The sequence below is a fragment of the Fukomys damarensis genome, unplaced genomic scaffold (assembly GCF_012274545.1).
Source record: "Fukomys damarensis isolate Sample0158 unplaced genomic scaffold, DMR_v1.0_HiC HiC_scaffold_5, whole genome shotgun sequence".
In the NCBI taxonomy this organism is placed as follows: Eukaryota; Metazoa; Chordata; class Mammalia; order Rodentia; family Bathyergidae; genus Fukomys; species Fukomys damarensis.
The window spans coordinates 75,583,337-75,598,221 of NW_022900917.1; the positions used below are offsets into that span (position 1 = coordinate 75,583,337).

Consider the following 14,885-nt stretch of genomic DNA (forward strand, 5'->3'; position numbering starts at 1 on the left):
AAAGCAACAGAGATCTAGGGGAATATTGCAGAGGAGACTTTGAGCACAAAAAGTAAACTAGGTAGTTAACTATTCAGACAGGCTAACATGTTAACAACATGTTAACAACATGTTACCAACATGTCAACTCTTTTTTCCCAAAAGAGTGAGAAATCTGAGAGACTATTCAGACAGGCTAACATGTTAACAACATGTTACCAACATGTCAACTCTTTTTTCCCAAAAGAGTGAGAAATCTGAGCATAGCATAGGGGAGAACAGAAATACAAGGTCAAAAAGGCATACCTAACTGATCTGTTCCCCAACTGAGTTAATAACAGGCTCTCTGGTTGTTCTTTACTTCCTTATATCTGTAATGAGTGACTGAAAGTGGGAAAGAGAAGAATACAGGAGATAAACTTCAAATGGGCCTGTAGGTCTCCTGTGGTAGAAGAAAAACACAGCATTTTAGAGAAATAACAGCAACAACAAAAATATGTACTCAAAGGACTTTACTGGCTCTCCTGCTGGCTAAGCCAAATATGTTATCAGTTTTGGGGGTGCTGGAATCCCCTCCTGGAGGTGGTTTCTAAGTTCTTTCTGTCCTGACCAAAGAATTGATCAAGATGAGCACAAACAATAGCAAAATTTATTTAAAGATAGGAAAAGAAGCAGGCCCTACAGAACAAATGTGGACCAAATGAAATCAGGAAAAGAAGTATACCCTACAGTATGCGGGTAGGACACCATGCAAGAGCAAATGCAACAGCAAGACCTCAATGGTGACTGTCCTTTTTGTATCATTCTGTGCTCAGGCAGATGTCTGGTCAAACCACCCTGTGGAAAGCCTGCTCTAGTTCTCACGAGAAGTCCACATGCAGAGGTTTGGAAATTGTTCTGTCCATGTGTTCTGGGAGTTTGTAATGAACAGGTCATACCAATTTCCCCAGTCAGCTTTGCCATGCCCTAATCTTTCTCAGTTAGAGCAGGGTAGGGCAGTAGAAGGGGAAAGAAATGGCTGCATTTGGGTACATTGAAGATAGAAATGATAGTCACTGAAAATGGGTAACTGGAGGCAGGATGTGAGAGCTAGATATGTCTAAGGACACCGAGTTGCAACTCTTGCTCAGCCTCTCAGTGGCACAGTAACTTTGGATAGGTGACTTCATGTCTCTAGGCTTCTGATGCAAAGTTTGGTGGCCATTATGCTGTGATGGATCAAGACAGGAAGTAACTGAGCATCAGGAGGAAGTTGTTCTGAGGAATCCTGGGAGAAGGGTTGATGGCAGCAGGTGGCATGATCCACAGTTACAAGGACGATTGGAAAACACCCAGGACACAAGACTTGTGAACAGTATTTTCATTTTGGAGGAGGCAACTTCAGTGGTGACATTAGCCAGAGGCTACAGCCCAACTCTGGAGTGTTTTGAGTGGATGCAGAATCATGTCGACAAAAGAGGCTGTGGCATCTACTAAATGCATTGCTCCCACCTTCTAGTTTGGAAGAAGCCTTTGGGGTAGAGTTTTGATAACTTTCACTTGCTTCCAGGTGGAATTTAGATAATCAAATGGCTAACATTTTAAAATATCCTATTTTAAAATTATTATTAATCTCATCAGAGCGAGGTGATGGTTGGTAGGCTGGAGGCGGAGAATACCCTGTGGATGCATGGCCAGGGATGCTGATGGAGAGTACCTACACCTCTCCCCCTAGGCTGGGCATTGCTCCCTGCAGTTTAAGATGTGGTAGTCCAGCCCTATGGAGTCCCTCTGCCTCAGAGTCCATTCCAGCACCAGATGCACTGCTAGATTATGGACCCCAGCTTCTCATTTATTTCTGTGGGTCATAAGATCCCTTGTGCACCTGGTTCTTCAAGCAGGGGTCTCTTACCTGCCACCACCCTGTGGCAGGATCTCAGCTCTGGCTCTAGTGACTGAGAGATTCTGGGCAGCCACATCACCTCTCTGAGATAAGATGCGAAGAATCATAATCCACTCTGCACTTTTGGGGAGAGGAAACAAGCCTGGGCACTGGTGAGTGCCGGTCTGGTCACTACCCAACAAAAGTTAGCCATTTTATTATCTAAATTCTACCTGCCAGCAAAGTGAAAGTTATCAAAACTCTATGCCTGAGGCCTCTGTCAAACTGGAGGTGGGCAGGGGACTGTGTATTTTGTAGATCCCATGGCTTTGTTTTGTCAATATGAGTCTGTTTCTAGTCAAAACACTCAGGTTTGGGCTGTAACCTCTGGGTATTATTCCCACTAAAGGCACTGTTGTCTCATCCACAATGAAAACAGTCTTCACATGGTTTGTGTCCTGGGTGTTTTCCAATCATTCTTGTAGGTGTGGATCATGGCACAAGCTGCCATCAACCCTTCTCCCAGGATTCCTCAGAACTGCTTCCTCCTCATGTCCAGTCTCTTCCTGCCTCAAACCATCTCAGCATCATGGGCATTCAAGATGGCCTTACAGGGGAGCAGGTTCAGCTTAGCCCACGAGGTTCAACAGAGAGGCATGCTCTAGTACCTGATGTTCTAGGGAGGGGGCTCCATTGTAGGTGGCCTTAGCCCACCTACCCACCATGGGGCTACTCCCACCCTGCATGGCTTCCTTCTAACTACGCCTTTCCTTCCCTCATGCTCCACCAAGCCCTTCAGAACCCTCTTGCAACTCAGAGGATGCTCATGATCCTCAGGTCCCTGTGTCTCAGAGAGCTGATCTCCCCATGATTGGTTTAAGGTGTTAGATAAAATCAAACCTCAGAGGACAAAAGTCATTCTCAAATTGGTCCTTTAAATCCTGATTGGCTGTAAGAATGGGCTCAGTTCAGAAGTGGTACTACCAATTTTCTGATGTTTGCTCCCTTCTGGTAACCCGGGAGAGCAGCTTCTGTGCCTGCACCTGCCAAAAGGTATGTGGCCCAAGAAGGTAATGAATGACTCACTGGCTCTCAGACCTCTTTGTTTTTACTGATGCCTGAGATTTTTGGCCAGCCAACTCTTCCTCACTTAGAACAGTGATATAGTGGTTTTCCTCATACGTATGTGAATTTACACAAGGAAATCCACTAAATTTAAAAAAAATTAGAATTTATTGTTGTCATTGTTGCAGTCCTGGGTGTTGAACACAGGGTATTATAGCAATGAGCTACATCTTTATCCCCCCATTCTGTTTTCAAGAAAGTGCCTCACCAAGGTGTCCTGGCAGGAGCTAAACATGTGGTCCTTCTGTCTTCAGCTCCTGAATGACTAAGATTACAGGCATGCTCCACCACACCTGGCTATGAAATACATTTTATAAAGTACTTAGATTATGGTGAATGTCATAGATAGGTTTGCTGAGCACTACACCATTTAGGAAATACTACTCAAGCAGGCAGGAAGTGAGGTCCTGCCACAGGGAGCTGGGCTGAGTTTGGCCAGTCTGAAAATCTCAAATCTGAAGTGCTCCAGATCTGAAATTTTGAGCTCTGACTTGATACCACAGCAGAAAGTCCTACACTTGACCATATTTGACAGGTCACAGTTAGAATGCATGTATGCTTAAAATATTATCTAAAATTGCCTTTCGGGTAATGTATATTTATAACACATAAATGAATTTCATGTTTGGGTTTGTGTTTCATCCCCAAGATATCTCATTAAGTATATGTAAATCTTACCAAATCCAAAAAATCCTAACTCTGAAACACTTCTGGTTCTAAGCATTTCACATAAGGGACACTCAGCTTGTAGTAGCTGGCAGAGCAGGGCCTGCAAGGAACCACATTTGTTATATACGCGCTAGTACCCAGATCTCTTCCCCAGCTGCCTGCAGGATTCTGTTTACCTCATTACAGTTCGAACAGCACAGAGCAATTTCAGAGAAGTTGGGTGACTTTTTCAAAGTCACACAGCTGATTGATAAGAGGCAGTGTTCTTTCTACCCCAGCCTGAAGCCTCCTCTCCTAAACCCCCTTCTCCCTCCCTGCACGTTTGGGGACTGAGTCTATGAGCCCTTAGCTGGCCTCCTTTTGTCTCAGCATAAAGCGTGGGATCTTTCCTGTTCCTGGCCAGCATCCAAGCACTTAGGCATCTGCTAAAGCCCATGGGACTCTATTTCCTCCTACCAAGGCCAAGCTCGGTCCCTGCAGGGCTCTCATGCCAAGGAGCACCTGCCAAGGCCTGGGCCTCAGTGATATTAACTTAGTCTTGCACCTACGCAGCCTAGTGGGTTTCCCACTTTAGATCTGAGTATACTGAGGCCCAGAGTGGTTCTGTGATTTGCCCAGACTCAGCTGAGCAGGGAAGAGCTGAGGTCCAGCTCCAAAGCTGACATCTATGCCTTCCCCTTAATCTCAGGGAAGCTTCACTTCCCTGATCCCCATATCTACAAAAGCCTGAGCCCTTTCCCCCTTGGACCAGAAGCATCATTTCTGGCCGTGCCAGTTACAAAGGCCATGTGATGCAAGATCCCTGGGTGCTTAGATCACAGCAGGTTTCCAGGAAGAGATGGATGGGGGCAGAAGCAGGGGCCTCTCTGAAGAATTGTGCCTCTGGGAGGTGCAGACCCTGGGCCTAAAGGGACAGAGCTCAGGGAAAGTCTGGCTGGGAAACCAAAAGTCTCCCTCCTGAACTCCTGTTAACACCCATGGCCCTGTGGATGCTGTGGCTCCTCAGCCTGATTCTCTGGAAAAGGGGAAGAGCCTCAGGAACTGTGAACTCTCCAGCTTTCTACAGCCAATAGATATTTTCGAGTATCAGGATGGACCAAGCCCCACAGAAGTGCAAAGGATGAAAGACTAAGACAGTGTTGCAGATGAATGAGGGGCTGGAAGGTCGATGCCTCAGGTTGGGCAAATGACAAAGACTCTCAAGCCCACCACTGTTTATTGAGAACACACAAGCACTCAGGGTGGGTGTTGGTGGCTCCAGGAACAGTGAAGGTGGGTGCCATGGGCTAGGAAAAGAAGAATAAAGCATTCTTGTAAGAGAGGAGTATAAGTCAATAGGGAACCCGTGTTTTCCCCAAAGTGGGACTTTAGCCTCCACTGCGTTTTTCTGGGAAGTCAGGTCCTCGGTGGCAGATGTTATCTTGGCCTGTGAGCATCACAGCTCTGTGGCTCTTCCCGCCATGACCAGGAGCAAGCGGAATCTCTGCCTACCAAGCAGCCCACGGGGAACATACTCATCCCCGCCGTAATTCACAGACCGTGGGCCCTGACATTTGTGTGCTCTTTTCTCTTTGTGTTCCTAACCCACACACAGTATGATTAGAAAAGAAGGTATGTTTAAAGTAGGAAATCTAGCTGAAGAGTGGGGACTTGGCACCCTGGAGTTGCTGTGTTGCTGGCAGAGTTTGGCTGGGGAGAGTTTGGGCTGCCTGTGTATGGGACACCAGACCTAAGTCCTCCTGCACCAGTGCTTTCAAAGGTGCCCAGTCCATGTCCCTTGTTCTCGTCACCTGGTTTTCCTGGTGTTATTTAATGAGAAAAGAATAATTCTCAATACCACATCTCTTCAGTGAGGGGGAAGTCACAGGGAGGGTCTATCTAGGAACGAAGAACTTTCTTTCTTCCTCTGTCCCTCTTTCCTCTTTCCTGCTCTTCCTCTTTTCTTCTTTCCTCCTCCTCTCCCTTTCTCCCTTCTTTCTTTTCATCATGTCCTGTTGTTATTTTCTTTGGTTTAATTGTTTGGGTGGGGTAAGAAAGTGCTGAGTGTTGAATACCCTTTCTGCTTAACGTGAACTGTGGCTCTGCTGTACTCTCCTATCCATGGCCCCTGCCTGTCCTCCAGGTCCAGTGGTTGCTGCCTGGACTGAAGTTTCTTGGGACCGGCTCATCACCCTGAGGGTCAGCTGCTTCAAAGTGGAGTCTGGAATACTTTGTTTTTTGTGTAATTAGCACAGCATTCATTTTGAGGGCTGGACTTGGGAGCAGTGCTAGGTGCACTTCTGGTGGGTCAGAGGACCACGTGTGCTGTCACGTGGTGGGAGGAACTCCCTTCGATAGGCTACGCGGATCCTACTGTAAGGGACAGCCTTGAGGAGGACGGGGACAGTGCTGGGTCCAGTGCTGCAGAGATGGGGAATGGGAACATGAGGTGGGGCTGGGGCCCCGATCCTGTGTACCCTCTATTTGTCGGAATGCAGCATGAGGAAGCATGAACGTCTTCATGTGCAAGAGTACTCTTTGGAGAACAAAAGAACAGCTTTTTAAAAAATTATTTTGAGGGATTTCCTCTTGGCAGATTTGTGTACACACAGAAGTACTCTGATCAGTTCCAGCCGCAGTCATGCCTTTTCCCTTCCTCCCTCCAAGATTCACGTGTGGGGGGTCCAGTGTATCGAGCATACTTTGCTGGCATCATCCTTCCTAGTGCCCACTCTGACACTCCATCACCTCCCCCTTATCCCATTTCTCTTTCCCAGCTATAATCTCCCTTCCATTTTCACGTCATCATTTTTAGATTCCACACACTGGTAAGAATACGAGATATTTGTCTTCTGAGTCTGGCTAATTTCCCTCAACACGATGTTCTCAAGATCCATCCATTTTCTTGCAAATGACAGATTTTCATCCTTCCTTGTGACTGAATAATACTCTGTTATGTATATTACACTAAGCTTTTTTTATCCCGTCATCTGTTGATGGGCATGTAGACTGGTTGCGTATCTTGGTTATTATGGATTGTGACACAGTAAATAGATATGAATCTCTATAATGTGTTGACTTTGATTCTGTCAGGTATATGCCGAGGAGTGGTCTATCAGGATCAAATGGAATTTCCATTTTTAGTTTTCTGAGGAACCTCCATGCTCACGTCCAGAGTGGCTGCCCTAATTTATCTTCCCCTCTGCAGTGAGATGGGGGGTTCCTTTCCCCCAACCCATCCTCACCACCATTGTACTCTTGATAGCCATTCTGACTGCAGTCAGATGGAAACTCAAGATGAGATTATGGTTTCTGGTTGCCCGAGTAATTTATTCTTTCTTTCAACACTGAATGTTGGAGTGAATGGTCCCTCTTCCCATTACCATCTCACCATCTCCCCCAGCTCTCCCAGGAGCTGTTTCCACTGTTGATCATGTAGGAGGAAAGTGTGAGGAAGCCCTGGAGCCTGAGACTGGGTCTGATGTTGACTGTCCAGCACATTCACGCCTGCAGTGTGAGCCTCTGGGCCCTGGGCCCAGAGAGAGCTCAGTCTTGGCTGTGACCTGATCGAGAGGGCTGTGAAGTTTTGTCTCCTTGGGGAACCTGAAGGAACTTGGCTGCAGAGTCTAATCTGTTACAAGTAATGCCCATGCTCTCTGTTATGGGGTGTTAAAGACCCAGTGGAAAACATAAGGCTTTACCAGAAGATGTCCTTGAGTTTATTAAACTGCACAGGAATGAGTACACAGCTGTCAAGATAGCACAATTTAAAAGCATATATAGTTGAATGGTGGAAATTCATCACACTATGTGACATTTAACCAAAACCTTTTTGTCAATCAGAGAATAATGGGTAAACTGAGAAGCACTAAAAGTATACAAATATAGATTAGTATCATGTGAAAGCTTGTGCTTGATACATGGAATCAGCCAGGGTTTTTTAAATATTAAAAACAGACTACAGGAGAGTACAAGGAAGCTGGTACATACTGAAAGACTAGAAGCTTTTGCTGGAGTAAGAGAATCCATGGTTATCCTTTGTTCTAATCCTGAGGATAAGCTTCAGGTTGATAGGAGCAATTTTAAGAAGGCATACTTGAACTCAACCAAGATTTACAGACACCCTCTAATCTACAGCAAAATAATGTACAGAATTAAATGAAATATGTGGGTGCCAAATTAAAAGGAAAAAGTGAACACTATATTATTTAGAAATTAGACCATAATGTATCTCTGTTAAAGCACATGAAGTTTAAAAGCTGTGTAAATGCTCTGGTGACATCATTTAAACAGACTATTGTAGAAGGGTACTAAGACTCTGTCAGAGAAAATGAAACTGAGAAATTACATTTAATGCCTTCACTGTTGGGCAGATTTCCTAATTGGATAGATTCAATGTTGAGAGACTTGAAGAAATATATCCTGAGTGCTGGCCTGTTAGATATAGTAACAGTAGCAGCGGCTAAAACTATCACTCTTTGTTCTGAGAAATGTGTTGAGCAGTTACTTACACTATGTAATATTTGGAAAACTTGCCAAAGAAGTTTCGCAAGATGATCTACAGTTTCTTACTGTAAGAGACAAGGCATATAAAGCTGCTGTTAATGATGCTACAATATTTAAACTTGTATTGCCTTTGAAGTAGAAAGGAGTGGAAGTTGAAAACTCATTTGTCTTACTTTTCTTGTTGCTGAGACAAAGTACCAAACACCCTCGAGTTAAAGGATGAAAAGTTTATTTTAGCTCATAGTTTGTAAAGGTTTCAGTCTACAGTTGGCTGGCTCAAAGGCAGGGCAACATGGTACAGGGATGTGACAGAGGAAAAACAGTCCACAGCAGGGTAGGCAGGAAGCAGCAAAGAACAGGCTTCTCTTTCCCTTTTATCCCATTGAGCTTATTCTGAGTGGTGCCACCCTCCAGGTGGGCCTTCCCATTATCCACAGCCAGCTAGAACTATACTAGACCTATCAATAGACTGATATAGTTACACCCTTAATCCATATGCATGAACTATAGATCCAGCCAGCCACCTCTGCCAAACCCACTTATGAATGCATGAGGCTTTCGGGGCACATCTAGATAAAAGCCATACACGCATCCAAATCAAAGTGTCTGGAGTTGCTTGCCAGTCACCTCCACATGTTGCTGAGAAAACACAATTATAGAAAAAACTAACTTCCAAAGAGACTGAAGCAAAGCTCTAAAAAGTGCTCTTAGTACCTAAGCACATACGAAACAGAGATGTTTTTCATGAGATAACTCAGAACTCACTAAATTCTCTATTTTTTAATAGACTGAAAAATTGGGAGAAATTTATTGAACAAATGTAGTCTAGACTTATTTTAAAGATGTATATTTACATTAGTATCATTCATCTGGTTCTGTAACTATACATACATAATAAATACCTTTTAAATGATAACACAGTTTTATTATATAATTCTGGGAGTCAGACAAAATTTTTTCACAGAAAATATTAATTAAAATTAATCCGAGTGTTTGATTAGTGTCTAAAATCTATTATAATTAAGTCTACCCCAAAGCAATTATAAGATTATACAATTTCTGGCTGAGAAGCAATATTTAACATTACAATTATTCATCATGATACCTTCTGAATGTGTCTCACAAAAGACATAATAAAGCCAATAGGGTGTTTTCTTTGTTTTGTTTTTCTTTTTTTCTTCTTCTTCTTTTTCTTTTGGCACAGGAATTGAACTCAGGACCTTGCATTTGAGAGGTGGGCACACTGCCACTAAGCTAAATCCCTGGCCCTTGTTTTTCTTTTTTTAGTTAGCTTATGTTTGCAGTTCATAATGTTTACATTCCTTATGTGGAGCTCATTTGACAGGACGGCAGATATTAGGCATCTCCACCTGTAGTGAAATTAAAGAAAATGCAAGTGGCTAAGAGAAGTTGGCAGGCCAGACTATAATATAAACAAGCTTGCCAGACTGTCTCAGGACATAAATGTGTCTGAAAGTTTAAGCCAAGCTTTTAAGGGAATATGCAAATATAATAAGTGGCCTTATTATTATTATACAGCTGATTCTGTTAACATAAAAATTCTGAACACTGGTGCTTGTTTAAGAAGCTTTGAGAAAGTCTTTGTCTCACTTCCCATTGAACTGAGGATTTGATATCTGAGGTAGAAAAATCTTACGAAAAAAAGAGGTAAAAAATTACATTGGCACAATCTCATGTCAAAGGGAATTAGAACAGTTAAGATTGAAGTAGGGCACTATAATTTGGAGGTAAGCACACTGCAGTAGGCTGTGTTGTTTGCATAGAAACAAAAGACTCAGAGGGAAAAAACAAATCAGCTTAGAAAACCTAAAACTTGTAAGTGATGCTGAACTGAGACTTCCTGGTTTTTAGAAGCTTTTATCCAAAGCTTGAACAGTAAGTTTTCTGTACAAATCTCAGGTCAACTCACCCAGAGGCTTCACAGAAGGACCCTATTCTCAGTGAACCAGGAATTCGGTTTAATAAAAAATGCGAAAGTTCAGAAAGGGGGCATAATCAGCTTGATTGGACATTTGCAATGTTAAGAACCCAGGAAGCTATCACACTGATAATGAAAATGAGGAAAAAATAATTTCCGAGTGGCGGCCCACCATTGTGGACCCGGTCAATGTTTTCTTCTGGTTTGGACTTGGTTTCCAGCTTTCTTCTCCTGCGGCAACATTTCTGAAGAGACAGGAGCAGGCTGCTGAGCCTTTCAGCAGGGCTGATTCTGAGGAGAGGGTACACTAGGGTTCATCACATTGCCGACTGGTAGCACGACTACATTTTCCAGCTTTATTGGACTTTGCCTTTTCAGATGACTTAAAGAGTAAAAAAATAGAAATTAACCACACAAACCACAAGTAGGTCAGCAGCTGTGGTTCCCAGAAGACCAGGCCTGGCTGGACGGTGTGGAAGTCACAGGTAAGTGTCCCTTCCTCACACGGCCCAGAGAACAGACCCTCAGCTGGAGTGCAGCCTTCTTGTACCCCGGTGGCCAGGTGCCCTTGTGCAGTGTGCAGTCTGCCAACCTCACACATTATTCTAATCAGACCATAATCTGGAGCCCACCCAGGTGCCTGCCCACCTTCAAATTCAGTCTTCAAATCCCATTTATCACGCCCTCTTAGACAAACTACTTAAACTATTTAGACTCTGTGTGTCTGTTTCCTAGTGTGAATAGGAGCTGATAGTCATCATAATCATCTACCTCCCTTACGGACCAGCAGCAGCGAGAATCAAGCTAAAATACAGAACCCCTTTGTAGGAGTAGCTGGTGGATAAGAAGCACTTGATAGATGCTTTCTCCTAAGCCGCTGGTAAGAGCACTGTACTTCCAGAGGCTGTTTTCCCCCACAAAGGCCTCCACAAAGATTTTCAAGTTAGTGTGTTGCAATGGAAAGAGGCTGTGTTTGGGAACAAGAGAGAAGGAAGTTGGAATCTTGGTTTTTCCCTCCCATCCTTGAGACATAAAACCACTTTAAGCTTCCACCTTCGCTGATCTGGTCATTCCCACACAGAGTTTTTCTTAGACATTTGAGACTTGCCAGTGTACCCGCAAGGAGGCCACAGTAAATGCCGGTGTCTCTGCCAATGAGGGTGGCATGCAGCACAGGGCCAGGGGAGGCATGGGCCCCAGTGGGAGAAGGGCCATGTGGAAGAGTATGGAGAGGAACAGTTTGATTCTAGCCTGGCTGACTTTTTCCAGGGCTGCTGCAGGCCACCCACCCATGTCCATGCCTCCGTGTGGCTCTCACCTAGCAGGGCCCACAGCCCCTCACCTCCAATCCCGCTTCTTCTCCAAGACCCAGCCCTGTGCTTTCACCACAGTGGAAAGGACCCTGCTTCACATGGGTCCCTGTGGCTGATGGGATCTCCTACAGCTCTAAGCTTCTACTTTTCTGCAGGTGCTTTGATGCCATAATGCAAGGTGGGCAGCTTCAAGCACTGGCAGCCCGAGCTCAATGCCCAGCCCTACCTGTACTACCCGCCTTCTGTTCCTTAGTATCTGTGGGGAATAACTGCCCACCATCACATCCGCTCTGTGCTGTGCTGCATTAGGTGACCACCCACACTCCTGGGACACTTAGAACCCCTTCTTTTTTTCTGTAGGGGAGAAGACAGTGGAGGCTCAGAGGCAGCAAGCTGCTGTTGCTGGGGTACACAGCTGAAGCCTGGACCCTCCTTTGTGGAGATGCTCTGGCCCCGCACAGGCCTCCTCTCCCCAAGGCCGTGAGGATGTGGGAGCTGACCCAGGGGCCTCGGTGTCCTGTCAGCGCGGTGTGTTGGTTTCTGATAAGACTTGACTGCAGTGTAGGGAGGTTATTGCTGGATACAGCCTGACTGTAGCTTTGTATCTGGGTGGAATGAATGGCAGCGAGCCCTCGCTGTCCTCCAGGGTGAGGAGGAAAAGCACTTGCCTCTACCTCGGCCAGCACCACCTTGTTCTTTCTGAGGCTCAGGAAGCATATTCGTCCCCTAGCGGCTGTAGGAATTTGAAAGCAGCCTGCTAAAGACCCCAGCTTGGACTCAGCACTAGACAGATGTCAACAGTGAAAATTCACCAAGTTCACTGCAGGGCAGGCAGAGGGATGGTGACATTTATCTACATCTCGGGGCCATGATGATAATGATGTTTGCCACCGTGAGCTAGGGGCTCCTGGATCTCCAGCCTGGGGTCCAGGTGGTGAACACCAGCCCTGACCCCTCCACTTATCTGCGCGGCATGGTCCACAAGCATGCAGTGTTCATGAAGGGACTGGAGAGTGTCAACCTGGCCCGTGGTGATTCCATCTGCCCTGCCTCCATGACTGCTGGCCTGTTCACCTGCACTTGATTCGTGACTTCCACTTCCAAATGACTGGTATCTCACCAGCTGAAGCCCAACCCAGGAAACACCTCATGGATTGCAGATATTTCTGCAACGAGGTGACAGTTTGGGGATGGTGCAAAACCAGAGAGGAAGGAGTCAGTTCCTTCAAAATCTAAAAGAAGTGGATGGGAGAGAGCATTACAGTCACAGGCCCCTGGATCTCAACTGAGTGATCTAGGGCCAGTTACCTTAGCCCTCTGAGCTCACTGTTGTCAACTGGGACGATTACATGAATCCACCTAGGAGAGGAGGAAGGTGAAGATAGGAAAAAACAAAACCCGTGCTGGCAGACAGACAATGTCCAATTTATGTTATTTATTCTCTTCCTCTTAATCAAATTACAGTATCACTTCCTTTTCCACAAATGCAAGACAATGTCCAATTTATGTTATTTATTCTCTTCCTCTTAATCAAATGATGGTATCACTTCCTTTTCCACAAATGCACTTTCGGAGACATGTGTTCGTAAGAGGTGACTTGTGAAACGATGATAAAAATCACCTAGTGCCATGGTGCTTCCTGGCTGGTGAGTATGCAACCAGGACCTGACTGGACAGGTGCCCAAGGTATTATTCCAACCTGCAGCCTTTATAGATACCCATCACCATAAGCCTGGCCTGGAGGAAGGGGCTGGGAGGAGAGAACCTGGTTCTGCCTGGAAAGGCTCACCATATCCAGTAGGCAAGCCAGGCCACCCTGGCCAGATTGGAGCAGAAGAAACATCCTGTGGGGACCTCTCTATGGAGCTAGCGTTTCAGACTGTGATCTGGGGACACTTTGCTGGGGGGGTGTCATCCTGGGCTCCTCCAGATAGGAGTGATACTGCTGGTGGCCAAGGGAGGGAGGGTGACCTAGGAATGGACACACAGTGTGTGGGTTCTCAGGAGTTGACACCAGAGTCACAGGGAGGAGGGCTCCTTAGGACACAGGTCACTCGCAGGCCCCAGATCTTGGGTCATCTGAGGGGTGAGAACTCCCTGAGGATGTTCATGTGTCCTGCACTTACTGTGGCCAGGAATGTGCTTTTGTGGTCCCTCCCTGAACAAGCAGCTCTAGGCCCCACTGTGTGCTTGTTCTGGGATGGGCACTAGGTAGACAGCCATGAATGCAGTGACCTGAGCTGCTGTATCTCTGTCCTGCTGTGGCTCAAGGTCCAGAGGAGGGTGGATCTTATCGCACAGCGTATATGGTCCACTTCTCCCTGGGCGTCAGGCCTAGGGAGTCAGGGCACCATGGGTGGGACTTGCCATCAGCACCATGATGTTTAAAGGAAGTTCCTGTCTGCTGTGTTGGAGGGCTAGCTTGCTGCAGACCTAATGTCTGTCTGTTGGAGCACCGGGTCAGTTGCCCCAACTGACCAGAACAAGCCAGTACTGTGTTTCATGGGCTTGGTCAGTCCCTGGCCTAAAGGGCTGCTTCCTTGGGGATTCGGGTCCTTCCCTTTACTGCTCTATGATCCTGGGTGTTGCTTCATTCCCTGTGCAGTCCTTAGTCACTGCCAGGCCTGGGCCATGGGCAGAGAAAGCCAGGAAACTGCTGCTGTCTAGGGTCACCCCATGCAGCACTGAAACTTCCCCCCCTCTGCAGGCAGGAGCAGACCTCCCCTAGAAGAAGCACTCCACACACCACACGTCTCACTCCTGCTCACAAACCGCAGGTCACCACTGGGCCCTGTGGCCTCTCTGGGCTCCTGTGGGGTTGGAACACCTGCTGTGCTTTCTCTTCTTGGTGCTCCTGGCCAAATAAACATGAGGGACTCGCTGACCATAAGCCGTCATCTTTCACTTCAGCCCAACGGGGTGTACTTTGCATCATGACTCCTTTGCAAATGTCACTCCTTAGCATCTTGCCTTTCTCCTTCATTTTGGGAGAAACCTGCAGAGTACAGGCATTTCCTCCAGGGTGATGGCTTGTCCCATCAAATTTCCTTCTCAGTCTTCTCGGATCTAGACCAGTTGTTTTCGATTCTAACCTTGGGTCCGAATCACACAGGGTAGGCATGGTTCTTAAAATATTGATGTCCATGTCCTTTTGCCAGAAAATCAGATTGAATTTTTGTTCCGGGTGTGGTTGAGACATCAGCGCTTTTACAGAGCTCCAGGAAATACTAAGGGTTGACAGGTCCCAGATACCATAGGACTCCTGGCTCTGGCTTCCCTGTGTCCCCTTTCAATGTGAGTAACACCTGGCCAGGGGCCTGAGCAGGCTACACCCCTTGCAAAGGAGTTCCAAGATGTGCTTTGAGAAGTGCTGCATCCAGGGCAAGCACTAAACCTCAGCCTGGCGTAATACCCAGTGCCATACTGAAGTGCTTGCTGCTGTCCCTGAGAAGAAATCTCCCTGACATGGCCCCCAGGTGTCAACAGTTCCATAACTGATCCCCAAGAGCCCTGG

The 14,885-nt window shown here is 46.3% G+C and overlaps 1 pseudogene; it reads left to right on the top strand.

Annotated features, from left to right (window-relative positions):
* Positions 1 to 2,797: 2,797 nt before the first annotated feature.
* Positions 2,798 to 10,164, top strand: LOC104865862 (annotated as a pseudogene).
* The last annotated feature ends 4,721 nt before the right edge of the window (positions 10,165 to 14,885 follow it).